We start from the raw sequence: 27169 nt of genomic DNA, 5'->3' as shown, positions 1-27169 counted from the left end.
TTGTGAGAGCTGGAGGTATGGCTCCAACTGTGGTCACAGTTCAGTGATAGGTTGCCTATGTAACTTGATCCCCTCAAATATTCTCTTTCCTCCATGGTGTCAAGGTCGTGGAGCATGTAACCCTGAATGGCACAGACTATTGGGTTTAGGCTTGGTTATTTTTGGTTATTTAAACTGAGATTTATTTCCTCAAGGACTTGTTGCTAACCTATGTATGTTCCGAATACATAAAGATGAGTGTTTGTTTCCTTTTAATAAAATGGATAACACTTTGCCTCTTTGTCATTAGAACATTTTTTTGTAAAATAAATCTTCAGAAGACATGACTACATGATTCTGGAAGGCAGCCATGAAAAATGGAAGGCCAGAAAAAATAGAGCAATAATCTTGTAGTCTGTGTCCATACCATTTATTAGCATGAAACAAAAAACAGAAATGTCAATCAAAAAATGTAGAAATGAAACAAATAAGTCTATCATGGTGGATGAAAGTATGGGAGTAGAGCCAAAAACAGTTTGGAGTCGAATGTACAAAATACAACTGTCCTCAGAAAAGGTAAACATGTCTCAGAAATACTCCACAGAGTGAATGCTAGACACACACTGGAGGTAATTAGGATTTGTGTCACCTGGCGATGGTGGTGGCAGTCTTGTCATTCTTTCCTAGTGGTCAGGATCACCATCCCCTCTGGGGTGGTTGGACAGGTGCAGGGACTGGAGTGGGAGGGGTAGACTCCTCATGTGGCAGGAGCTCCATGTCTGTAACTGGCAGTGCTGTACTAGTGCCAGATGTAGAGGGTACACAGACAGGGGCAGGATGAATAGGAAAAGCCCTGCTCACATGGTGGTATATGTCATAAAGCACCCCAGTCAGGGAGCTCATATTTTCATTATGATTACATATTTCCGATATGCGCTCCATCTGCATCTCCTTGATTTCCCTGATTTCCCTTGATTTCCTTGATTTCAGTTACTACCTGGCCCATCATGTCTTGGGACTGTTGTACTACCCTCAGGACTTGGTCAATGGTGGTCTGGATGACTAAGGTCCCAGTGGCCTCCAGTGGCTGACCCGCAGATTCCCTCCCACGACCCCTGCCCCACTACCCTGTGCAATAGAAGTGGTGTGCCCATCCCACTGGTTCCTTGCAGAACTGGTGCCCTAGAAGTGGTGTGCCCATCCCACTGGTTCCTAGCAGAATTGGAGGTGGTGTTGCGTGTTCTCAACAGCAGCCAGGACTGGGGGGCACAAGATTGGTGTGGTGTTTTTTTGGACACCAGAAGTTGAGGTATCTATTGGCTGAGGTCTTGTTACAGCTGGGGATGGGAGGTGTAAGTGTGGCCCAAGTACGGACCACTAAAGCTGTCTGGCCAGACTCACCAGGTCGGCCAGGTTGCTCATAATCACCCTGACTTGCAGGATTGGTCTCCTTACTAAAGGTTTGCTCCTGTTCTGGAGTGGCGGTGTCTTGTGTGGCAGTCAGTGTTCCACTGGTCTGGGGTGTTGGACCTGAGAAGGATGCAGAGAATATGTTATTAATATATAATTAGTGCATTTTATGTGTGTGATCTAAATAGGCTTAGCGGGATGCAGCTGACAAGACGGCGAAAGAGGGCCTAGTCATCGGCATTGGAGTTTGGAGTTTGCTGCGTGGGCTGCGGAATGCAGCTGGCACGAAGGTGTACACTCTGGTGTGGCGGTCTTTGGCTTAGCCGCAATACATCTAAGTACATTGGGCCGTAGACCACCGACTTGACGGTCTTTCGGGCCCACCGTCGACGCAGAATGGCGATAATACCACCATTATCTAAATCAGGCCCAAAGTTATTTGTCAGTGCATTGTTATCTGTAAAAGAAATCAGAGAAGAAGAAGGAATAGTCTAAGAATGTTTATCAAATACTAAAGCACTGACACAGCCAGCCCCTCTCTTATAGCACACAAGCTGAATATATCTGATATCAACAGCAGCATAACAAGCACGCTTGAAGATCGAAGCTGCTCTCAAAGGAAATAAAGTCAGCATTTCCTGTGCGTTGCCTAGGTAGATTGATTTGCTTACACCCCAGTCACAAACAACAGTTCATTGCTCAGTAACACATTTCCAGGGTTCAAGCTTAAATGTTTTAGTGTGGTGTCTTGCAAACATAGACAAGTTTTTAGTAATTAGAAATAATGTTTAATTTACACATGCTATGGTTAGCATGACTAGGCTGCACAGACAGCTATTTACAGTTGCAGAATAATAGCAGGTTTATTTTATGTGAGCAAGCCTTTCTCTCTCTGAGCTCTTTGTTTCCATTTCCGAAGAATCACAAAAAAGAAGGCTCAGTTGTGGTGTTTATGTAATAATATTTGTGCTCTGAAGAGGAAGTAGTGCTCAGAATGTTTCTTTATTTTATAACTTCCCAAGGTTGCATGCTGATGTTCTCTGTACGCCATTTATTAGCTGAAACCCCCTTGTGAAAAAATGCTGCTTCTGTTTCCAATGGACTTAGTAGCCCCAAGGTAGGTCTTTTAGAGCCTATTAGCTCCTTTGTAATTAACAGGTCGTGCTTAATCGGTGCCTTAGTGTTATTGAAAATGCAGGACTTGATTTCATTCTTTCCCCGCCCAGTCTCTCAGCGACGTAGAATGTGTATCATTGGCTCTAATGTCAGCAAGGAAAAGCCTCTTTCCCATCCTATTCTTAAGCAGGTAAAAATAGCAATTATTCTGATGCTGTGGAGCCCCCAGGCCTGAGCCCCCTTGCTTCTGCATCTGCTCCACTAATGGATCATAAACCAAGCCGCCCTCCCTGTATTTGTCTTCGACCTCTAGATGTCTTTCTTCTCAATTTTTTCTCCATCATCCACAACAGGAGGCTAAGTCTCTCAACTACTTTTTTCTCTTGATCTCACTTTGCACTATATCTTTCTCCCCTGTTTCTTTAAAACCCGTCTCTTTCTTAAACATATACGCACACCCATGCACACACACTCATACACACAGGAATGTAAGCCGGCGTTTAAACACACACTCGCACACACACTTACACGCACATACACAAACACTGGCCCTTTCAAGTTGGCCGAGCTGGCAGTGGCAAACTGCCTGAAAGGCCAGCCCAACTCTGCTTTTGCTCTGTCCTGCCCTTCCTACCCAATCTTGTAATTTCTCTTTACATTAGTCATCTTTTTACTCTCCGTTGTATCTCACCTCTTTGGTGTTGTTCCTCCTCGTTCTCTATTTCTCAAATTCTCTACTGCTGACGTTTTCTCACCATTTCCTCAGTGGCTTCACCATCTCTAATGGGCTTCTCTTTGATACCTCTTCTCTCCTGTATCTTTCTTTCTCTGATCACTTTCACATACAGACACTGGGCTAACCTTCTGCAGGCCAGGAACAACATATGCTACACTGCAAATTCGCTTATTTCTGCAGGGGAAAGTTAATATGCTGGCACTTCGCAAACAACAGAAAACAGCCAGACAGAAACTGCTGTTTATTGCGTGGAGTTGCCAAGCCATTGCTACAGTGGCATTCACACTACTTTGCGAGCTGAGGGGGTCTGCTCCTTGGTTGGAAAGCCCGGTAGCCCCCTGCAGCCCTTGTGGTGCGAGGAGGCTCCTGGGCTATCCAACCCTTCGTTATGCCCCAATTAAAGGAACCAAATGACAACTTATTGGCATCGTTCCATCTGTACATGATACTCCTGTCACAGTGCTTTAAATGGGCCGGTACTCTCCGGTACTGAGTACCGGCACTTTTTTATTTTGAGAGGGGGAGTACCGGCACATCTCAAGAAAAACGTAATACTTTTAATTGGAGAGTACCGGCACTTCTCAGAAACAAGCAGGTACTCTAGTACAGAGTACCTGCACTTCTATTTTTCCATTTAAAGCACTGTATATGTAGCCAGCCCAGTCTAAGGTGTGCTCCTACATTAAAGCCAGGCGCTGAGCTTGAGCCTTGCCTGAGCACCCTTCCAGCTGGAAAATACGGAGACGCCACACAAAGCAATTACGCACCTACATTTCTGTACTAATGCTACCAATCATAATGCCACAACAAGCTTTCAATTTTTTGAATGGCACCCACCTGTCCATCCAACTGAAGACAGAAAGTAATTTGTCAGTGCATTGGCAACTGTAAAATAAAGCAAAGAAGAAGCAGGAATACCCTAAGAACGTTTAACAAATACTTTAAGCATTGCTTCAGTCAGTACCTCTCTTATAGCATACAAGCTAAGTATACCTGATATTAACAGCTGCATAGGAAACACGTGAATATCTAAGCTGCTCTCAAAGGAAATACAAACAGCATTGCCTCTGTCACAGACAACAGTTCATTGCTCAGTATGAATTTTCCATGGTTCAAGCTGGAATGTTTTAGCATGGGCTCATTCAAATGTAGGCACTTTTTACTAATTCGAAATAATGTTTAATGTAAACATGGTACAGTTAACATGACTAAGCTGCAGACAGCACTGACAGATATTCATATTTGCAGAATAGTAGTGCATGTTTATTTGATGTGAGCAAGCCTTAACCTCTCTGTGCTCTATGTTTCCCTTTCAGGAGAGTCACAAAAAACAATGCTCATTTGTAGTGTCTGTCCTGTAATATTTGTGCTCTGAAGAGGAAGCAGTGATCGGAATGTATCTTTGTGTTATAACTTCTCAAGACTGCATGCTGATGCTCTGTGTATGCCATTTATTAGCTGAACAAGCCATTGCTGTGTTACATAAAATGTCAATGTGTTTCCTTAACTAGCTATGCAGAGCTTAACCAATAAAATCCATCAGTAAGCAGGTGCCTTTTGAAGTGTCCTGTTTGCCAGAGAATTGTTTGGTTTAGATGTTTGAAACATTACTAGTCCAACCCTGCTATGTGATATTTTACCATGAAACACATGATACTGCCGTACCATGAAACCTTATAAAAGCTACTTTATTTTGGAGATGAGTCCGTTTTTTGGCCTATTTCTTTGGGGGCAGGCTCTGTGCTAAACTATTTACTGATTTATGGTTAGACTATTTTTGTTTTTCCAATTGAGCAGACTCTATGTCAGTCTTTCTATTTGATTTGTACTTAATCTTTCCTTAGGTTTCCTTCAGAGGCAGTCATTATGCTAGTGCTCTTGGAAGAATTATATTTTGATTAGTTTGAATAAGATAATTCATAACTAACCAACTAAATACTTTTTATTTCTGTAATGAATATATTTCTGGAATAATTGTCTTGTGCAGGTTTGTTTATTAGCCTCCAACTAAGTCATACGAAGACTGCCAATGTCTTACAAAGACTCAAACAGACCTGATCTTGCACATCCACCCTCTTAGTTACATGGAGTGTCAACAATTTTTTTGTGGAGAATAAGGTCAATAGTCATTTTTACTTATGCTAATTAATACTTAATAAGGTAATAAATGAACAATTTTGGTCAACAGAAAGAATTGTGGACATTTTTGGATTGTTGCTAGTATATGTCTTCTAATGAGTGGATTTAGTAAGTATTGATAGGGTTTTTAGCTATATGAGATTTCAAACAATGAGAGATATGTTACATTTATATGTATTTGGTGATCGTGTTGGAGTCATGTTATATACGCGTACAATAAGCAAAGTTGTGACATATTGTAATGTGGTGCAGTAATGCATTGTTGGTTCATATTTTGTTGAATAAATATCAAGAGTATTGTGATTTATGTAAATTGGATTAATAGAGAACTTGAATTAGATATAATGTTGCTTCCTGAATAAAGTGTGGCACCACGTTAATCATACGTTGAAGATCATGAAAGTGTTGCTAGTCTAGCTGTAACTCAGCACTAAGTAGGAACTGTGGAATTTTATTCTGTGCACAAGGATAGAATACAGGGACTCTAGGTGGGATTTGAATCGTAGATCAAACAACCTAGCTCAGAGTTTATGTAGGTAGTATCGCAAGATACTATATCACTTTCTGTGGTGAGTTTAACTCCCTTCCAGTGTCCTGTTATTCAGACAAAAGTTTATTTGATTTAATTTGTTGAGACTGTGCATTGTGTTTAAGGTTTTATTATGAAATTATATTGTGATTTATTACATCTATTGTGAAAGTTTGGCTTTACCAGCATTGTGTGAGCATATGGCAAAATCAAAGAAATTGAATTATGGTGGGGAAATTCCTCCCCCGATGGGAAGTGCTGCATATGAGATACTGCTGAATTATGGTGTACATACAGATCAGTAGCCTAAAAAAATGGAATAAGGCTACAAAAGGTGATAAGAAGCTTCAATTAGCTGAGAATGGTACATTTTGTGTGAAGAAACTTGCGTATTTAAGGCATGTCATGGTTGATATGAGACTGCAACCAAAACCTGTGCAGTTTGAGGCATTGAAGGAATGGGATTATGTGGTCAATAAGACAATACATTAGAAAATGCTGAAGGGTAAATTTGGTAAAGTAATTAATAATTGGTTGGAAGCAAGATTGCATTTTCAGTAAAAAGAAAGGTTTGAGAACATATTAGAAACTGTGGAAGTGTATCTTGTGATTGCTACTGACTCAGACAAAAACAAAACAAAAGAGTATAAAACAGAAATCAAAAATGAGGAGAAGGATGAGAAATGGAGCAGAATAAAAGTGATTCCGAGTAAGAGGATGAATTTAGAGATGATTTAGTAATCATGGCAAGACCACCTCCATATAATGAGGCTCTTGCAGAAGGGCAAGAAGCCAGAATGAGCAAGCTGAGTGAAAGACATTCTGAATCAGTCTTAGAGGTTGGAGAGTCATGGCATAAAAGTTGTGGAAAATAACATATTAAATCTTAACATTTATAAGGATACAATTCTGAAAGCTATTAAAGAAGAACTAGTGGTCTAGTGGTCTTGAATTTAGGGAAGCATGCTACTTGTGTATATGAGAAACCTAAGAGGTTGGCTGAGGAACTTGGTGTAAATTTGCAGAAAAAACAAATGTGTGATCTATATGAGAATGAAATTGACAGGTTGTGAATTGCAAAAAGAAAACATTGTACCACTGAGAATAAATCTTCGAGAAATAATTAACATTATCAGAGATTGGGAGAACGTGGGAAAAGTATCTCCTATAGAGATCATAATACAGCGAACGGGATATCTGTCACGTTTGTTGCAGAGTATTCCATCTGCCTGGATCTAAATCAGGCCTTTGGTAAACTTCACCAATTGCCATATAAAAGAATAATCATGTTTTTGAACATTTGAAAAGAAATGTTCTACAGAAACAGGTTAGTTGGTCATAAATCCTGAGAGCAACGCAAAATGCAGATGAGTCCAGTTATGTATGTTATGAGAGACTGAAACTGAATTACAGGCAGCAAGGTGGAGTTTATGTTCCATTATAGGAAGGCATGTTGGAATTTGTTTCTGCTTTTGTGCTGGGTTTGTGACAGGAGATGTGACTGTAGCTCACTGCATATCTTCAGTATGGTGTGATGTGATGGCAAGCAAAATTGTTATTTGAGATCTTAGCCTACACGAAGCAATGAAGTGATTATTGTAATGTGAAAAAGAAAAGGACAATGGAAAAGTTGATGGTGGCTCAGACGTAGGGCCTGATTTGTAGTTGGGGGGATTCAGTTACTCCATCACAAATGTGACGTAATGTTATGTTACACAATTTATAGAGCGCATGGCTACCCTGGGGTTTCCCAGCGCTACTAAACCCTAACCACAGAGGGGATGAGAGTGATACGCAACAAGAAAGGAATAAAAACAACTGGACCCAGAATAACCAAGTTTTCAAGGCCTTTCGAAATTCCAGTTCTTGCTCCATCAGCCGAAGATTAAGAGGCAGCGAGTTCCACAATTTGGCTCCTAAAAACATCAGAGACCCACCCCATCTTGCTTTCTTTATTTTCAGTACGGTTACTAAAGCAAGAGTAGTGGATCTCAAATCTCTATTCAGCCTATAAAAAGTGGCCAAGTTCCTAAGGAGCATAGGTCCTCTATCATGCAAAGACCTGTGGATAGTACATAGAGCCTTAAATTTGATCCGCTGTACAACAGGCAACCAGTGCAAGGAGGCCAATCCAGCTTTCACAGAAGACCTTCTTGGGATGTTCAGTAATAAACGAGCTGAAGCATTTTGAACTCTTTGTAATTTCTTTTTAACATATACTGGGGAAACTAGGAAAAGGACATTCCCGTAGTCTAGCCTTGAAAGAATAACAGCTTGCACAATCAGTCTTCTAGCCAGTGCTGGAAGAATAATAAAAATCTTCCTAAGAAGTCTCAGTAAGGCAAAACAGGTAGTAGATATGTTTGTAGCCTGCAGGTCTAGCGTCAGAAGGGGATCCAGACTGATCCCCAGGCTCTTAACATGCTTTTTGGGAGGAGGGAACTCACTAAGTGCCGTAGGACAGGTGCGAGCAATTCCAGGCCTTGGTTCAGGGCCCAGTATCATGACTTCTGTCTTCTCCTCATTTAGTTGCAATTTACTCTGGGTCATCCAGCTTGAGACCGCTTGCATACAAGTAATGAAAGTGTCTCCTTTTGTGGTCTTATTAGCAGAAAAGGAAACCACCAGTTGGGTGTCATCAGCATAGGACACTAATGCTAACCCAAATGATTCCACCAAAGAGGCCAAGGGAGCCATATAAATGATAAACAGTGTCGCACTAAGGGCAGAGCCCTGAGGTACACCACACCTGCACTGTAGTTTGTTTGATAGGAACGATCGATCTAGGACCTGAAAGGACCTGTCCTGTAGGAAGGACGTAAACCAGGCAAGTGCCCGTTCCTTAATTCCGAGCTCCCTCATTCTCTGGATGAATACCTGGTGGTCTACTGTGTCAAAAGCTGCGCTCAAGTCCATAATAATAATCACTGTGGTAAGACCCTGGTCAACCCTCTTTCTAGCCTGACAGATATCCCGTCTGCCGTATTACGATCCTGTAATATCCTATGGAAATCGTAATACGGCTGACGAATATCTAGCATGTTTGTGAGAGAGTAACGCATCCGCCAAACTCGAAATCAGGCCCTTAGTTCTTTCAGAAATGTGGTTAATGAGCTTTTCAAGGTGGTGTGCAAGGTGAAAGTGGTGGTTCTCGAGGTAGTGGCAGAGAGTTTAGTAACAATTTTTCTAATGTCAGTATGCTAACAATGGTCAACTGAAATCAGGAGCATGTCATATTTGTGGTAGAGAAGGGCACTGGAAAAGGAACTGTAACCCTCATGTGAATAGATGTCAAACTGAGACGCAAATGGTCCCTCAAGTAAATCCCATGCAGCTGAATATTAATTGGAACCCCATTCCAGTGGCATAGAATAGGATGATGTACATTTTCAACTGCATCTGAGCAGAACATGCAAAATACAATACAGTTCAGTGGGAAATGGGAATATGCCAATCTCCTCCCATAATAATCTATGCAGAGTAATAACTGGGATTTCAGCCAAATTAAAAATGTCTGCAAAACATTCTGCAATTAATGGCAATTTTCTACAATTTAAAGCTACTATCGCAGTTCGCCCTGGATAAAATCAGCCAATTTATGGTCCTGAAGAGGAGGAGAATTGCGTTCTTGGTGCAGTCCTAGAGGTAGACCAGGATGGTCCATATGTGGAAAGTGGGGTTAATGGCCATCAAGTATCATATATGATAGCTACAAGTGCTACTTGATCCACAATCAGACCAATGGAATTTCCAGACCTACCTCTCATGGGAAAAGAAGTCTAAATTGTAGGCTTTTAAAATAAGCAAATGAGTAGTAAATTGTCATCAAAAGCCTCTGTAAAAAGTGGAAGAACTAAACATAATCATGCATTTATAATTAGTGAGAAAAGTCAAGTCATTCTGTTGGCTCAAGATCTTTTGTGCAAGTTAAATTAAGTTATTGCACACTGGATGGTGTTGCATTCAGACAAAAGGTGATGATGTTGAGTTTAGGTTAAAATATTGTGAAATAATTGTTGGCACGTATCCAGTTCTCACACCTGAGGACTTACCTCTGGAATTAGGACACACTGTAAAAAAAGAGAGGTTTAAGATTTTACAGGAAAATTATTTGGGGTAATTAAATGTGCGGAAACAGTGCAAATTGCAGTAAAACTGAATGTAGTGTTTCCCTCTACCCCTCAACAAAAAAATGTTTGTAAAGCAGAGGAAAGAGTTGCACCTGTCACTGAAAAAAATAATTGAACAGTGCATTTTGAGTGAGAGAATCCCTGGGCAGTACATGTACCTCACCTATAATATGCTTGTGCAAATCCATTGGAAAATAAATAACACAGTGATACCCTGTTGTCCTGTGGTACCGAATTTAGCAGTGTTTTTATTTCAAACTAAAGACATGCAGTTGCTGTACTAGCTAAATTCTTAAAATTAGCACAGAGTAAGCTGACTGTGTAGACTCAATAAGTAATGCAAAATCAGCAGATGATGGACGGAATGCAGAACAAATCAAACATTAATCTCCAGTCACAGATCTGGGTTTAATCCATCAGTTGTTTTGCTTGCCATGCCATTCCAGTTTGGATCCAGCCATATGTAAATCAGTCTTGATCCTGTTTCCCATGGGAACAGTCCAGTCCGAGCTGCCAGGTCAGGTCCTCCCTGGACCAGAAACAAGCATCCTGGGACCGGTTTCAGGGTATCACCTTTCATCAGCCAGGCTAGCTTGAATTTGGTTGCATAGCAAGCACAGGACCCACGTCTGGGCATGCCATTCCCACTTGGGATGACAAATGCAAAAACAACAGAAGATGGACGGAATTCAGAACAAATCAAACATTCACCCCCAGTCACAGATCTGGGTTTAATCCATCAGTATTTTAGCTTGCCATGCCATTCCAGTTTGGATCCAGCCATATGCAAATCAGTCTTACCCTGTTCCCCATGGAAACAGTCCAGCTGAACTTGCAGGGCAGGTCCTCCCGGGACCGGTTTCAGGGTATAACTCTTCATCAGCCAGGCTAGCATGAATCTGGTGGTAAAAGAATTGATCAATTAAACCCAGATCTGTGACTGGGGGTGAATGTTTGATTGATTCCGCATTCCGTCCATCATTTGTGTTTGTTGACTGAAGAAGTAAAGCCTCTCTTTTGACAGATTGTATTACCCCAATGTTTTAGCATTCCTGGTCACTTTTAGTATGAAATTAATGAAATTGACTGACAGTTTCATTGTTATTATTTCAAACTCCAGGATATGCAGGACTGTTCACAGTGATTGATCTGTATTCAGCAACTCTCTATTCCTCTTCATGATAGCAGTCAATCTGTTTTTGAATTCAGATTTTAATATAGAATCCTCCTTTTGTGTAGGATACCACAGGGATATACAGAGAGTCTTCCAGTCGTTTCCCATATACTCAAGAAAGAAATGGAATCTGTAAACTTGCCTTGTTACTCAAACCTGGTGCAGTACATTGATGATAACTGCACAAACATGAGAGCTGTTGATTAAACACAATTGCACTGTGTTTAACATGACAGCCATAGGGTAGTCTTTCCTCCAACATTTTGCCAACAACCTCCACTTTTCTGACCTAATTTTGGTGGCCTCTAGGACTCTGTGCATTTTACCACTGCTAACCAGTGCTAAAGTGCTTGCACTGTCTTCCCTAAACATGATGATATTGGTTTATCCCAAATTGACATATTTAATTTACTGTTATGCTCCCTAATAAAGTGCACTACATAGGCCCAGGGCTTGTAAACTAAATGTTACTTGTGGGCCCGTAGCACTGATTGTGGCACCCACTTAAGTAGCCCTTTTACCATGTCTCAGGCCGGCCATTGCGGAGCCTGTTTGCGCAGTTTTACACTGCCATGACAACTTTGCAAAGTAACCCTTTTGCAGGGCCAATCCTTCCCTTTTCATACATATAAGTCGCCCCCGTTGTAGGCGTTGGACAACTCAGAGAGCAGGCGTAATGTATTTAAAAGGCAGAGTATTTACATGTCTTGGTGGTGAAAAACTCCCAAAGTCATTTTTTACTACATCAAGGCCTATCTCTCCCATAGGATCATATTAGGATTAGTTTATTACACCTTATAAGTGTAATTCACAATTTGGAAGAGATAAACCTTTTCAATTTAAAATCACAATTGATGATGAAGTCAAATTTTTAAATTGTAATTATGAAAATGGCACTTTTAGAAAGTTGCCATATTCTTACTTTAGCAGTTTGGTGCTTATTGCCTTTCTCTGATTACTTGTCTGGGGTGTGTGACAGATGGGCTTTGTGTATTCCCCCTAGAAAGCCACACACAATGGGAGCTTAGGTGTGACATGATGGGCCATCCTGGGAAGATGGGAGGGAGGGTCTGGATCCAACCTACCTTACATTTGAATAGGCTGTGTCCTGTCCCTGCACAAAGAGCTGTATACTCCCCTGTAGTGAGTATGGAGCCAGAGTCGAACCTCTGTGCACTTCAAAGGCCTATTTTTGAAGTCTCCTTCACTTCAAAGGCTCAACTGTGTATAAGTACTGGACCTCTGGTATCACCAACTCAGTACACTTCTGGACCTGTGAAGAATCTGCCAGGAAGAAGGACTATTGTGCTGCTGAAGGACTGCTACTCTGCAGCACTACTGCTTTGCTTCTGCCTTACTGAGCTGTTCTGCTGCTTGCCGCTCTCTCTTGACTGAGTGAGAAGGACTGGACCTGTATAACTTGAACCGAGAATCACTCCAAGGGCTCGCTGACTGGCCTCCTGATCTGAGGGCTCAGGGAAACGACTTCTAATACCCTGCTCCAGCACTTGGATCCTGCCAGCTGTGAGTATACCCTGGCAAGTGGTGCCACCCCAGTCCTGGAGCCTTGAAAGTGGGCCTAAGGTGTTTGCTTCATTGGAACCGATGCATCCTCTGCTGTGGCAGAAAAATCAACGCATTTCCACTGTTGCCTGTATCAGAACTGGTGCATGCCCTTCACAACCCTCACTGCAACGAATTTCCTGAAGCAAGGTCCTTGCATCGCCATCAACGAAAGCTGTGGCGACAATGACGAATCTCTGCACTGCAGCCTCTGCACTCATTGGAACCAACACATCAGCTCAACTGTACAATGCATCCTTGTCACCAGCCATTCGCATCACAAACACTGGCACCTGAATCCTCAACATAAATGCAGCAGTAACTCGCACCTTAACCCCCGACACATCTTGGAACCAACGTATCGCATCTGTTGCATGGAAAAAATCAATGCATCACCTCTAGTGTGTGGTGCAGAAAAAACTCTCCACAACCAGGATTTAAGGTCCTTTGGTTCAGCTAGCCTAACTGGAACCCTGTAGCTGGCCTGCGCTCTATCACAGTAGACCTGAACTTTTGACTTTGTCCTAGTTCCCCTGTGACCAGATGTCCCTGTTTGGCACTTCTTGCTCCTAAGCGCTTTTTACAGATTATTCTTTAAACATTCATACCTTAAATTCTGCTTACTGAATTTTTGTGGTTTTGGTCTTGTTTTATTTATTAAAATCTGTTATTTTTCAAACCTGGTGTGGAATCTTTTTTTGTGTTGTTTTCATTGTTTTACTGTTTGAAGTGTTGCACAAATACTTTACTCATTGCCTCTAAGTTAAGTCTGACTGATCTGTGCCAGGCTACCAAAACGTGAGCACAGGTTAATTTAGGATTTGCCTGACACTTACCCTGACTAGGATTGTTGTTGCTGCCTGACCAGGGCTCATATCTAGGCAACCAACAACCCAATTTCAAACACATTGTTAAATCATTTGACTGAAAATGGGCATAAAGAGTCCTTCACTAAAATGCAATACTGTCAAAAAGAAGTCATTTATTTGGGACATCAGAAGGTGTCCATATTCTTAGATGATTCTGAGAATGAACTGCCCTACAGCAGAGAGATAAGCAAGGGTGTTTCTAGACTATTTTTGTCAGTGGATTTCCAACTTTTTCTTGATTGTGAAGCTCCTATAGAGACTGATGCACAGTGATGTGGCTGATCTAGTACCCTGGGGTGATGAATGCATATAAGCCGTCCAAGAGCTGAGACGCTCTTTGGGTGCTGCACGCACCCTAGGAATGCCTTACTAGGAGAAGGATTTTTCCTTATTTTGTCATGAAAAAGAAAGCTACACACTTTCTGTTCTCACACAATATGGTGATGCAAAGATATCTATTGCATATTTGTCTGCAACATTCCACTCAGTTACGTCAGATTTGACAGGGTGTATTAAGAACATCGCTGGTACAGCATTAGCCGTCACACAGAGTGAAAAAATTATAATGGATCATACACTGTACTTGTACCATACTCAAGTGAAACACTTTTATCTTGCATGGTCCTCAGCACCTGACATGCAGCTGTTTAAAATTGAACAAATAATCTTGGCTGCAGAAAACATTTCTAGAAGAAGGTGCAGAATACTCAATTCTGTGACAATGTTGCCAATTATTACAGAGGATATTGATGAATATGATATAAAGAGTTTGATCATGACTGTATTATTATGTACCAAGCCAAGACCAGACATTCAAGATGCACTCATATTTTTTGCTAATTTAATTTTATTTGTGTATAGCTAATGTTTGAGAGACCATCTTGAAACTGTTCAAGCAGCAGATGGAGTTTTCCTATTGACTTCCATTGTGGAAGTATCCTACTTGTGTAATGTAGCCTTTGCAAAAGTAGCTGAATTGATTGCCATCACAAGAGCAAGCTCCATAGCCAATGAACTGAGTGTTAATAATCAATCGACATTCAACATGGGTTTGGAGCGGTCCATAATTTTAGGCAATTGTGATCCCAGCAAGGGGTGTGCGGGGATCTCCGTGGCCCACTTGGAATGCTGAGTTAAACCAAAGACTCTGCTAGCCCCACCAGCAGAGAGAAGTTCACCTGGTGTGCACTGCAGCCTAGCTATTGGCTGTACAGTGCAAGCACAGACAGTCTGCACTTGTGCAGTGCAGCCCATAACTGGGCTGCAGCATGCACCAGAGCAGAGGCCAGAGGGAGGCTGCTGCTGCAGACTCATCGCCGTCGGACGAAGAGGAGAGGAGGACCCGCTGGAAGACCCAGGTAAGTCCTTGTCTCCGTCTTTTTTTGTTGTTCACACACTGGTGCACTAACAAGGACTGAAACAGCAGCCTTCGCTGCCTACGACCTGAACTCAGGCCAGTGCTATAGGCAGTGAAAGAAAGCTGTTGTTTCAGGCCTCTTGTGCACCAGCCTGCCCCGTGTGAACTGGGCCCTCTCCTGAATGGGTCAGATCTCAGAAGCGCTAAGCAGGGTTGGGCCTGATTAGGAGCCAAACGTTCCATTGTATCTATCACCCAGAAGCATCAGAAGTTGTGTACAGAGCCAGTATATCTATGAAAAGAAGATTAGCCAGACTGATCCTCAACCACATTGAAATGGACAGATGCTCTTTCTTTAGTCTTACTTAGTGTGAGAAACACTCAGAACAAGAATAGCCTGGTATTCCATCATATGATGCTCTTGTGAATATTACTGATGAGTAAAGGTCTGATTGTGAGTTTGGTGGTCCAAAGGACAACCTTACCCACTGTGGTGGTCAGGCTGCTGCATCCCTGGTGGTCCAACCACCAGATTATGGTCCTGAAGGTTGGACCGCCAAGAGACCGTCCCCACCACCAGGATCACAGATCCCAAGAGGATGGCGGTGGTGAAAGTTGTGGTCAGTCATGGTGGTGCCGAGTTCTGCACCACCGTGCTGATCACAATTTTAATTTCTGCCAGCCTTTTCATGGCAGAGGCCATGAAAAAGCTGGTGGAAAGGCAGAGTTGCGGCCACAGGGGGCCCCTGCACTGCCTACGACCATGTTGTGGGCAAATCAGTGCAGGGTCCCCCCGTGAGCACCCTCGGAATGCACACTTTTTGCCATGGCAAACAGTGTGCTTTCTGAAGGTGCTGTATGCCAAGGACAATGCCATTGGACTGTTTCCGCCTGTCAGTGTGGCATAAGCATCGTAATACAACAGTGGTGAGGCTGCCAGATTGACGTCTGCCTCCCCACTGTCGCATTGGAGTTCGGACGGTCAGACCGCCGAACTCATAATTAGGCCCTTAGTCCTAGATTACTACAAAGGTTTGGCTAATGTGGTATGTTCTTTCCCACCAGGAGAAATTTGTAGCATCTACAGCAAATAAAAAGCCTGCCAAGACCTAAAGCATGCAGATTGAATCTTGGTTTAGAAACCTGTGAAAGTCATGCTTGAAGGCCCAGTGAAATGGACCATATTGCATCATATTGGTGACTAATACTGCTGTGAAATGTGGAGGTTTTTCATATTGGAACAACATATGTCATTCAAAAAGAGTGTGTATTCCTGATGAAGAAACTGTGACACCAACTATTGATCAATTAAGTCATGATAGAATTCGCTACATGGATCCAGATGAAAGAGAGCAGAGTTCAAGAAAATCAAACTTTTCAAATTCAACAAGAGACAAAACAAACTCTGGTAGTGAGCAAGACAGCAAACAAACCTCCACCAGCTGCAAATCAAGAAGCAGACGGAAGTCAAGATCAAGCAAATTACATTTGATATGTGAGCTTCATCCAAGATGAATGGCCTGGAAGTGTGAGTTAAAGAAGCAGAGCATTGCAAAACAATGACAGCTTGAAACAAAATGATGGACTTTCAGCTGAAGCATTTGACAAAGACTGTGCCAAAGAAAGTTACATTAACCTGAAAGATTTCAATGTTTTGCTTTAAGAACCCCCATGAAGTAGTTCATGAACTGAGAACTTAAATAACTAATGATAATGATTTGCTGATGAAGGAATGAACACTGAAGACTGGATTGATTTTTGGAATATTTTTTATACTTGCATATCAATTGAGAGTTTGGATTTCAATTTTTGCTTGCATCAGCCAACATTTAATATTTTAGAAGTGTATTTTTAAGTTTTCTCTATATGCCCACATAAATTGTCTGTTGACGTTTTAAACTTTTGACACTCAGTTGAAGAAATAGTAAGGCCTTGATTAATACTTTTTGACGCAAACCTGCGTCAATAAATAATGTCACTGTTATTCACCATTTCAGTGCTAAAGATGAGGTGGTCTCATCCTCAGCATAGCCCCAATGGTGCTGAGGAGGAGACTATCCTGTCTATGCACCCACTGCAGGGAATTGCTCTGGTGTGCGCATGAGAGTTATTACCTTTTAAGATTTTCAGCTCGGGCTGTGGGGGAAGAGAAGCCCAAGCCTGTTTCTTTTTTTGGATTTGTAAAATTGATCGGTGTGTTTGGCACACTGACATTATTACAGTGAAAGTTAAAGTAAAATGAGTCGATCATCTCATTTTACTTTCACTGCATCAGTGCTGAAGGGCATATCTCAGCCCTCCGACCCCGAGCACCAATTTAAATGTTCGAGGTATCACAGGAAAGGGGAGAATCTCCTCTTTCTAATGGGATCACTCCCTAGTGAATCTGTGCTTGAGGATCATGGCAGGAGGGAATCGCCAAGCCGGGATTCACCCAATGGACCCCAGGGAGTACTTTTGGAAGGGGGCAGCCCCATTGCAATTGGCTAGTGCCCCCTCCTCCAGCCACAAAAGCAATTCTGATATTACCTCCCATCTGTCTCCCGGGGGCAGAGAGCCACCCACTAGATACCTAGTATTTATTTATTTTTTGAAAAAAGGATGGTGCAGCCTGCCCAGAGATCAGGCCTAGCCCTGCACCTCCCAAATGACCTGCAACAATCTATCTGTTTACCTTCAATCTGTCCTCGAGCACGGTAGAAAATCCACTAAACCCCAGAAAGTGTATTTGGAGGGGGAGGGCCCCCCTGGCAATGTCTACTACTCCCTTCTCCCTAGCCACAAAAGTCTTTCTGCCCCCCATACAGGCCTGACAGGAGGTCATTACATCCAATCTGCCAATAGCAAATAGCCCACTTTGCCACCACAATATTTATTTGTTGGGTGCAAGAGGGAGCATTTCCTGTCCTTCAGGGTTCTCTCAAATCAAAGCAGGTCAAGTCCTCCTTCTGGTTTTCCACTGGCCCAGCGGTGTTCTGAAAAAGGTGCTTTGGGGTCCTACATTTATGCCTAGTGATTGGGGTGACTCCTGGTACCTCCTTAACCTATGGGGTAAACGTTCCCAGGGTAACCCTACCCACTTTTGCAGCAGTTCCTATTTGCCATACTGCAAACAGTCCCACTGCCCCCTAGTCTCAAACACCAGGTTGGTTAAACCCTTCTCCCCATGTGCGGAGCCTTTGTGCCCACCCAGAGGTGTGGCAAGGGTAATTAGCAGTCCCTTTCTCTGTGATAAATCCAAACCAGTTTGGCGAGCAGCTCCACTCAATGGGGCATATTTAGCATATTTTCAATCAATGCAGCAAGCCAAGGATGTGAAAGGATGAGGGCAGGGATGCCCTGTATTTAACATTATACAGCACATTCCTGCTGTCTGCCTGAGCTGGCTCTCAATGTGCTGCCTAGCGCCAACATTTGCACCCTTGCATCATGATGCTAGGGTGTCTGCATTGTAGGCAGGATTGTTTTTGTGCAGGAAGAGAGTCCTTCTTGCACAAAAACAATCATCAGAGGCATTTTACTCTTTCTACGTGTGCATCAGAATGCAGCACATGTAGAAAGAGGAAAAAACTAGAAGAAATAAATATATTTCTCTTAGTTACACCTCCTCTGGGGAAGCATAGCATTTTAATGGTAAATCTAAGAATGTACCAAAACACATGGGTGGATGTGTGGGAATACTCACGCTCCACCCATGTAACACCTCTCTGGGGCAGAGTACTGCAAGACAGTGACTTGCGCTTCCTTGCATTACCACACATTTACCGAGCCATGCAGTCTCCATGCAAGGAGGCCTGGCTTGGTAAATGTCATTCAAGATTTTGCATCACCCTTGCACCCTCTTGAGTGGCTCAAGGGCGGCACAAACCCATGGGCGTCACAAACGCATGGGCCCCAGCTTTAGACCCCTGACTAGGAGGACTAAAGCTAGGGCCTTTCCAGGTCTCAATTAATACTTACTTGTGATAGAGAAATCCCCTTAGAAGTTCCTCTGCCCATCCCACTTGTATTCCTGCCAGGGGTAAAAAAGACCTTGACTCTTCTTGCTCTCATCATTGGTCATGCCCTGAGCTAATTGGAGAAATCTGAAGGCTTTAAGTTTTGTGTGCCACTCCCTCCTCTACAAATGCTTTCCTCCCTTATTTTTCCTAGCTGCTTTACCCAGCAGATATGTTGTTTCAAACAGTTAAAGAAACAGAACACTCACATATTGCCATCTCCCTCTTCAGTACTGGAAAGGCAAACTGCAGTGATCTCAGCAATGGAGTTGAAACGTTCTGGTAAGGAACATAGAGTTAGCTCTCCCAGAGCTCTGTAAGAATTAGAAACTCCTTCCAGCTTCTGGCCTTGGTGGCTCTTGCAGTTCTACAGACCTTTAAGACCTGACCTTAGCCTGTAAACAGGACAGCACAACTATCATACCATATACTGCCTCATATCAGAGTCAGGACTTTTCAAATGGCTTGGACATTGCATCAAGTGGTGAGAGCATTTTCTGCAACTCCTGATGCTCTATGAAAGCTGGGTTAAAATGGTATTCATGAACCATCAAGACACCCTCTTTTCTGCATGTCTGGTGAAGTCAAATTTTGCATTATGATACTTAGCTTTGGCAAGTATTCCCAGGGTCTTTTAGCTGCCAGAAAGAACCTTCCCTTAAATCAGACAAAAGCCAATCTTGACAGAAAGAGGTCCCTATATTGTCCTGATGCATTGGGTGTTGGCACATAAGTGGCACTTAAATGCAAACATTCTCTCATAACTGGAGCCTCCAAGGAAGTAAAAAAAAAAAAAAGTGGCATTCGGACAAGTTTCAGCCAAATCAGCTTCTATAGGAAGCCTCAGTAGCTGGGTTGGGGGTGTCCATCTGAAAAATGTGTAAAGGGCCTAATCCTGAAAGTCATTGGTTGAAAATGTATCACTTTGAGGATCCAATATTATATTAGAGCTTACAAGGCATTATTCAGTACCTCTCAAATGCACGCTGGACTCCTGAAATTTCGGGGAACTTAGCAATTGTGGCATAAAGCAAACCCACACTATCATACTTTCTGTGTGAGACATTTGGGACAGTAGATAATTTTAAAATATGAAATAGAAGATACAATTATGTTTTCATATGACATTTGAAAGCTATGTTTAGCTCTCCATATTTGGCACCTCCGTGCCATCCAACAAACTAAAAGGACCTTCGATAGACGTTTGTGAGATGAGTTTACTGTTTTAGGAAACATTAAAAATATATTATCTAATGTTGCAGGAAGAGTCAAATTGGTGGCAACGAATGTGAGTAATCGCATTATGCAATCGCATTTGAGAAAAAAAGGTGTGATTTCTTTTATGTATACTAGTAGTGAATACATGAATCACAAAACCATGCTCTTATCAAGATATGAGTAATGTCTTAGTTATGGCAAAGATATATATATATATATTTTTTTTTTTTAACTGGAGCAGCCCGTTTGAAAGCAATCTACATTTCATTAATCTTACAAAATTCCTTTCATCAACCAAACATGATTAATGAGTTGTACATTTCCAAGAGCCATAGAAAACTCGACCATAGATTTAAAAACAGACAAAAAAGTATGCAGAAGATATTAAACACATTATTTAAATTCTTCAATTATCCCACCTTTTCCATATTTTTGTAAATCTCTCTTTTGACTCTGTTCCAAAGGCATAAACATTTTGAAATGACTTCACTCTCTGCATTTTCTCAGTCCACTGAGTCAGCGTAGGTACCTCCCTAAATTTCCAATTCATCAATATCAAAGATTTCGCGACCAGGGGGATATATAAAGAAACTGACGCTGAGCCATTGAGATCTCATGACAAAAAGAGCATCCTGTCCATCAGGAATCAGAGTCATATTAAGATCAAATCTGATCTCTGAGAAAATCTCTTCCCAAAACTTGGTCAAAAAAGGGCACGTAAATCCAACATGGAGCCAATCTGCCTCTTCATATTCGCATCTAAAGTAAGTAGGTGCAACTGTTGGTTGCATATAATGAATTAGTGCCTGAGTATAAAAGAGTGTCCACCTACTCAGAAAAGTCACCCTCTTACAATTAGCTGGTTGAATAGCTTTTGAGACCAACTGATTCTGACCGCCATTCGGGAAGTCTTAATCTTGCACCCGGTATGTAGCTAAATTTTCTTTAAAAATTCTGGTACCCCTTCTTCATAAGTCTTCATATGCAAGATTGGATACCAATTGCCTGTACCTGTTAATTTTGATACATAAAATGCTTTATTAATATTATCTGGTAACACCTTCTCTCCCACCTTATAACCACTGCAGAAGTGCGTGAGTTGCATAAAAATATATAATAGGTTAAGATTAGAGAGGGTGTGGGAACAAATAATTTGTTGCTATCGGGCAAATTTGTTATTTTGAAAAAAATCATTCAGTGCACAGAATCCTAGGCTAACTTATTGATTATTTGAATTCCTAACGGCAGTCCGATTGGAGTACAATCCGCCAGTTTTAGCTGAGGGTGTAATCTACGGACTTCGTATTCTTGCCATATTTTATTAAATCAATCAGCAACAATGAATATCATGTTATACCTAGATAGCTTCTGGAATTTAGGGATCTTTAAAAATAGGAAAAGCTTAAATCCTTCTGCAGCTATCATTATACTCAAATAGAAATTCCTGTTGTTCAAAGTAGTTTTCATAGATCGTGAAAGCCTAAATAGGCTCCAGCCCTCCCTCCTCCTGACTTAATTGAACTGCCTGAAGTTTAATCCAAGGCTTCTTGCCCTGCCATATGAAATGGCTGGATTCTGAATCTATTGCATTAAAAAAATGATTGCAGAACTTTAATCATAAAGTTCAAAAAGAGAAATAAAAATAAAGAAAGCATATTCATTTTCACTTGGCCTATAATCGTCATTGGAAGGTTCTGCCATTTATCAAGTAATTGGTATATCTTTGTGAATGTGAATTTGTAATTAAGTGAAAGGAGATCATGGAAATCCGTTGAAATCCTAAGATATCTTGCTGGGATAGACATAGAATGGTGCTTCTGCATCATGGTCAGTAGAACTTCTGCTGTGCAAGTTGAAATAATAGAGCCTCAAATTTTGCATGATTAATTTTATATCAAACAATTTCTGTAAACTTGTTAATTTTAGGAAAAGTGTTCAAAATATTACTCTTTTCTGCTGTCAAATATAGAACCATATAATCTGCAAACAGTTTTTCTTGGCTGCAGTACCTTGCATACTATAGGATCTCATCAATTGGCTTGTTCTGCCAAAAAATCAAGTGCTTTTGAATCATTTCACTAACTTCTGGTTTCAATCTTTGCACAAATCTAATCACAAAATGACCCATGTCTTTCAGCCCAAATGTTTTATGTACCACTATTCTGTTTGAACGCTTAAAACAACCTTTCATAATAAGCATGAACTGGCTCTTTTGATTCTTTAGGTTCTGTCAATTTTCTGCCAATCAATGTCTTTCGGGGACACTTTGTTCTTCAAAAATCCAATCACTTTATAATACCTTTTCATCACCTGTTCAGATGGCGCTCTTATTACTGGATCTCTTGGTGGTTCACGATCAGGTCAGTCAACATTTCACTTGCACTCAACCCACAAATCAATGTCAAACAATGTGTTCAAATCTTCCCACAGGCATTATGAATGCTTCACAAACCTCTCTGTCTGCTTGCACCACTTTGCTGGCTTCTCTCTCATTCTTGGGGAATCACTTGCAAAAGACAGTATGTCATTTCTGCTCCACAGTACATGTACATAACCTCCTCCTGGAATCTCCCTCACAGGCAGCATTTGTATATGATCATCAGCTTGATTTACTCCTCCCAGAGACAAATTTTGCTTCGCTTTTTCTGATCTCTTTTCTTTGCTTACCTGCTACCCCAGTTATCTAATGTGCCCCATGTTTGTATGTATGAACTTAATTCCTTTATATGCATTCTCATTCCGGGTGATCTCGTGTTTCCTGTGTCTTTGGTAGTGAATTATAATCTGTAACTTCTCTTTAAAGGTTTAGATTTTTCTAAATCTACTTCATATTTTTTGGCCAATTCTACTAGCTTCTCTTAAGCCAGTCCTGCACATTGAGTGACATCATTGCACATGAATCTCAGTTCATCTTCTGTATGTTCCTAATTGCTCCATCTCTAGCGTTCACATAATCAATTCATTTAATTTTAATTTCAATCTAGGCACATTCACTGTTCTGTCTGTCTCAGGTGTCTTTTCTGTTCTAACATTACTATTTATTGCACCTGCTGTACCTTGCGGGCTCAAATTGTTTAACCAGTCAAGTGGTGTGCTGAAAAACCTTGTAAGCTAATATGATTTCTGTGGGGTACATTTTGTGGGGTACTGCATTGTAAATGAATGATCTGATCAGGTGTGGGCATGTAAGTAACTGGTGTTCCCTATGGAAACCTCGCATCAACAACTGGTCCTGTCCGATTTAACATCTGGTTAGGTTCTGCAATTTGTGTAGGAATCAAAGGGAGAAGCTGTCCTCTCCATTTCTGAATTATTGGAAAATAGCAATCTCTGCATACCAATGGATGATATTTCTACAGATGTAACTGGAATTTCTGAAACATTCGGTGTATTTACTGAATGAGCATTGCTTCCAGGGTTATCTGAAGCATACAAGGGAACAACTGGACCTATAGTCACAGGAACTGTTCATTCATTAGGTCCTATCAAATTTGTCTGATTCTCAATCCAGAGCTTTGACCTATTAAAACAGTACTAAACCTTTGTCCTGTTTGGGTCTGAAAAACATTTGGTATTGACTGAACTTGAGGGAACTTGGGCATTGACTGGGGTTTGGCACAATTGTGTAAAGGTGAGTCATTGTTTGACTCACAGTGGGACTTGGCATAACCTGGTTCATAACTGGGCTTGGTACTACGTGATTTGCAACTGGGCTTAGTTCAGGCTGAACTATATTCACACTCGAGATAGGTGGATAAACTACGGCCATTTGTGTCACTGAATTTGCGGGTATACAAGAAGTTGTCTGATTCGGACTCTGTGCAACTGGAGAAGTTGGCATACTTGGGGCTATACTTTGTCCTGTGTCATTTCTCGTTCTTATCTCAACTGCATGATAAGGTGGGGCGATTCATCAATAACTGGTTTATGAATTCATCTTCTGAATCAGTTTTGTGTGTAACTGTCTTTTTATTCTCATTTTCTGCTGTCTGCTCTGCCTTCGTTGCCTGTTTCTTTCTTGTCTTAGGTTTTGTACTCCCATCACCTTCCTCTGTAATGGGTGGAAACATTCTCACCCTCCCCCTAATATTGCTGCTCTCCATATTTTCTGCTCTGCATCCCATCTAGCTTCTGAAAGTGTCTCAATTATTTTCTGAATCCTGTGGTCGTACTTAGTGGCTATCTTGTCACAAGCAATCAACTCCCAAACACTAGGGGCTTCAAATTGTGCGGGCCTTGGAGGCAGTTTCATCTCATACATTATTTGCCTCAGGTTATCTAGGATTCTCAAATTAAAAGTTGCATATCGAGGAAAGGCTAAAGCACATTCTTTCTCTGTAACTTTGCACCAATATTCTAACCAAATTCAATACTGACATGCTTAAAAGTTGTCACAATAATATATCTTCTCTTAATGCACTCTTTAATGCTTTGAAAATGTTTATTTTTACTCAATTTCAATTAAATTCACAACCAATGATCGAATCAAGAAGTAATTTCAACCCCGCAATCCTTTGCTCTCACAGTCCTCAACCAATAGCAACGCAGTACTGTCCACCAATACCAGCGCGACTTCACAATAACCGACCTATACCAGTGTGACACTCAGCAGCTGCAGTCGCTTCATAAATATCTCTCACACAATCACTCACACATACACTAAATGTAAAATTTGGTGACCAAAAACCTGTCTGCACACAACGGGTAGGGTTCAAATGCTTTGAAAGCTCTGCGGGGTACACTTCCGACTGTGGCTCTTGCAATTGTACAATAAGTTAAACTTTACCAGCAATTCTCACCTTGGTTGATATGGATCCTCCATGTACACTCAGGATTCACCTAATACCAATCAATAACTCACACACACACACACACAAGGACAACTAATGGCTCCATCAATGGCATTTCTTGACTCATAGCTCACTGCAGACAATAAGTTAACTAAGTGTCTTCTACTCTTGTGTGTTATCCCAGTATCTTGGGCCTCGACTGACCCATTGACAATAACATCCACAGACATTTTTTAGAACAAAGCGCCACAATTACTTTGAGTACGATGACTCTTCACAACATCAGACTTCATCACAATTTTCAAGTAAAAAGCATTGCAAGTGCAAAACCCTATTTATACTCATGTAACCCATCACTTGTAGGCACAACACTGGAACTTCATCAATCTCTGGAATGGGCCATTGGACAAAATAAAGGGTGGGCAATTTTTAGACTGGGCAATGACATGTGAACTCACTAACGCTAAACAAAATATGATTTAACTCTACCCCAACAGTTTAGACACCATGACCAATGTGGCCACGGAAGGAAGAATCCAATCAGGAATAAAGTTTAAAGATTTATTTTACAACCACAAAGTTAGTGTCATAAAGACAGTATGTAAGATCAAATTATAAAGGTATATAAGAACCATAGGCTGCCCAAAGCGGCGAAACAAGTTGAAACCAAAAAGCATTAACACAATTAGGCATTTAAGAAACATCATGCAGATCATTAATGAAATTATCTGAGATACAGAAATATGTCTCAGGTCAGATTGTATCAACATTTGTATGAAGCAGAGTGCGAAATTTTGGACTGGCCACAAGTTATCCCTACAGCTAATCAAATTAGGAAATGCATGTGTGGGGACAGACACATGTAGGTAAAAATACGAAAGGAAACAAAAATAATGTGAAAAATATATCTCAGACTACACAATATAAGCTAGAAAAATAAAAGAGTGTCAGCATGGTGGATTCTATTCTAGAAAAAGGGACATGTCGAGGGAAATGGCAATCAGCTGAGAGAGCTATACCTCTCCAAGGGACAGCATCCAGGGATTCCTCATTAGCAAAGCATCTGGATCAGCAGCAATGTTCAGCCAGAAGTATCATCAAGCAAGGTACAGAGAGATAGTCTAACTAAGGGCCAGATGTATCATGAAGGCCTTTTGCGATTCGAAATTTGCGATTTTTAAGAAATCGCTATTTCCGACTCGCAAAATGCTATGTATCACATTTGCGAATCGGTAATAGCGATTTCTTAAAAATCGCAAATGCTATTACCGAATCGCAAATTGGGATACCGGCCCCATTCGCACCTATGGGCCTGTTGGCCCATATATGAAAATTTTCTGCATTTCCAAAATTGCGATTTCTTAACTATAAATCACAATTTTGGAAATGCAAAACCAAAGCTGCACCCCAAAATTATTTTTTTCACCATGTAAGGTGCACACATGCCAAAAGGGCATGTGTGCTTTACATGTAAATTTAAAAAATGCATTTTAAATGCATTTTAAAAATTTGCACATGGTTACCACCAAGTTCAACTTGGTGGTAAATAGCGATTCCTAAATGCCCAAATCGCATTTAGGAATTGCTTCATACATGTGCTAAGGGATTGCAAATAAGGAATTCTTATTTGCGATTTCTTATTTAGAGAGTCGCAATTTGCGACTCTCTAAACAGGGTCGCAATTTTAAGGAATCGCTATTTTAGAGATTCCTTGAAATTGCGTTCAGAATGTCTTTCATACATTCTGAAATGATTTTTTGCATTCGCAAACGGGCATTCATACCGTTTGCGAATGGAAAAAACCTTGATACATCTGGCCTTAAAAGTCTTCTGAGGGCCTAAGGATCTGCGGATCTCTCTCATCGCAACTTTCAAAGTCCATCCCTAATATAAAAACACATAAATCAAACTGATTTGTCGGCTTAATGGCATCATGTCACATGAATGGGGCGTCATCCAACCATCGGCAATGGTGATCTTGAAGTTGCAACAGTCCATCAAAATCTCAGACTTTCCTTTAGAACCATCTTCCAGCCGTGTGACTTGTTATCGTAGTAGAAACATTTTACTTCCTGTTAAGTCCACAGACCAGGATGTTCTTCTTCATGGTCACTAAACAAAAAATCTCTGTGCAACTGACCAATGAATCTAATGCAACTTG

The 27169-nt window shown here is 41.2% G+C and overlaps 1 pseudogene; it reads right to left on the bottom strand.

Annotated features, from left to right (window-relative positions):
* Nucleotides 1-27169, bottom strand: part of LOC138293948 (G2/mitotic-specific cyclin-B1-like) — a 52631-nt pseudogene that overhangs the window by 12705 nt on the left and 12757 nt on the right.

Source organism: Pleurodeles waltl, chromosome 4_2 (genome assembly GCF_031143425.1).
Source record: "Pleurodeles waltl isolate 20211129_DDA chromosome 4_2, aPleWal1.hap1.20221129, whole genome shotgun sequence".
Classification (NCBI taxonomy): Eukaryota; Metazoa; Chordata; class Amphibia; order Caudata; family Salamandridae; genus Pleurodeles; species Pleurodeles waltl.
Note: the sequence above shows the minus strand (reverse complement) of the source record. Positions and strands in the feature narration are given on the sequence as shown.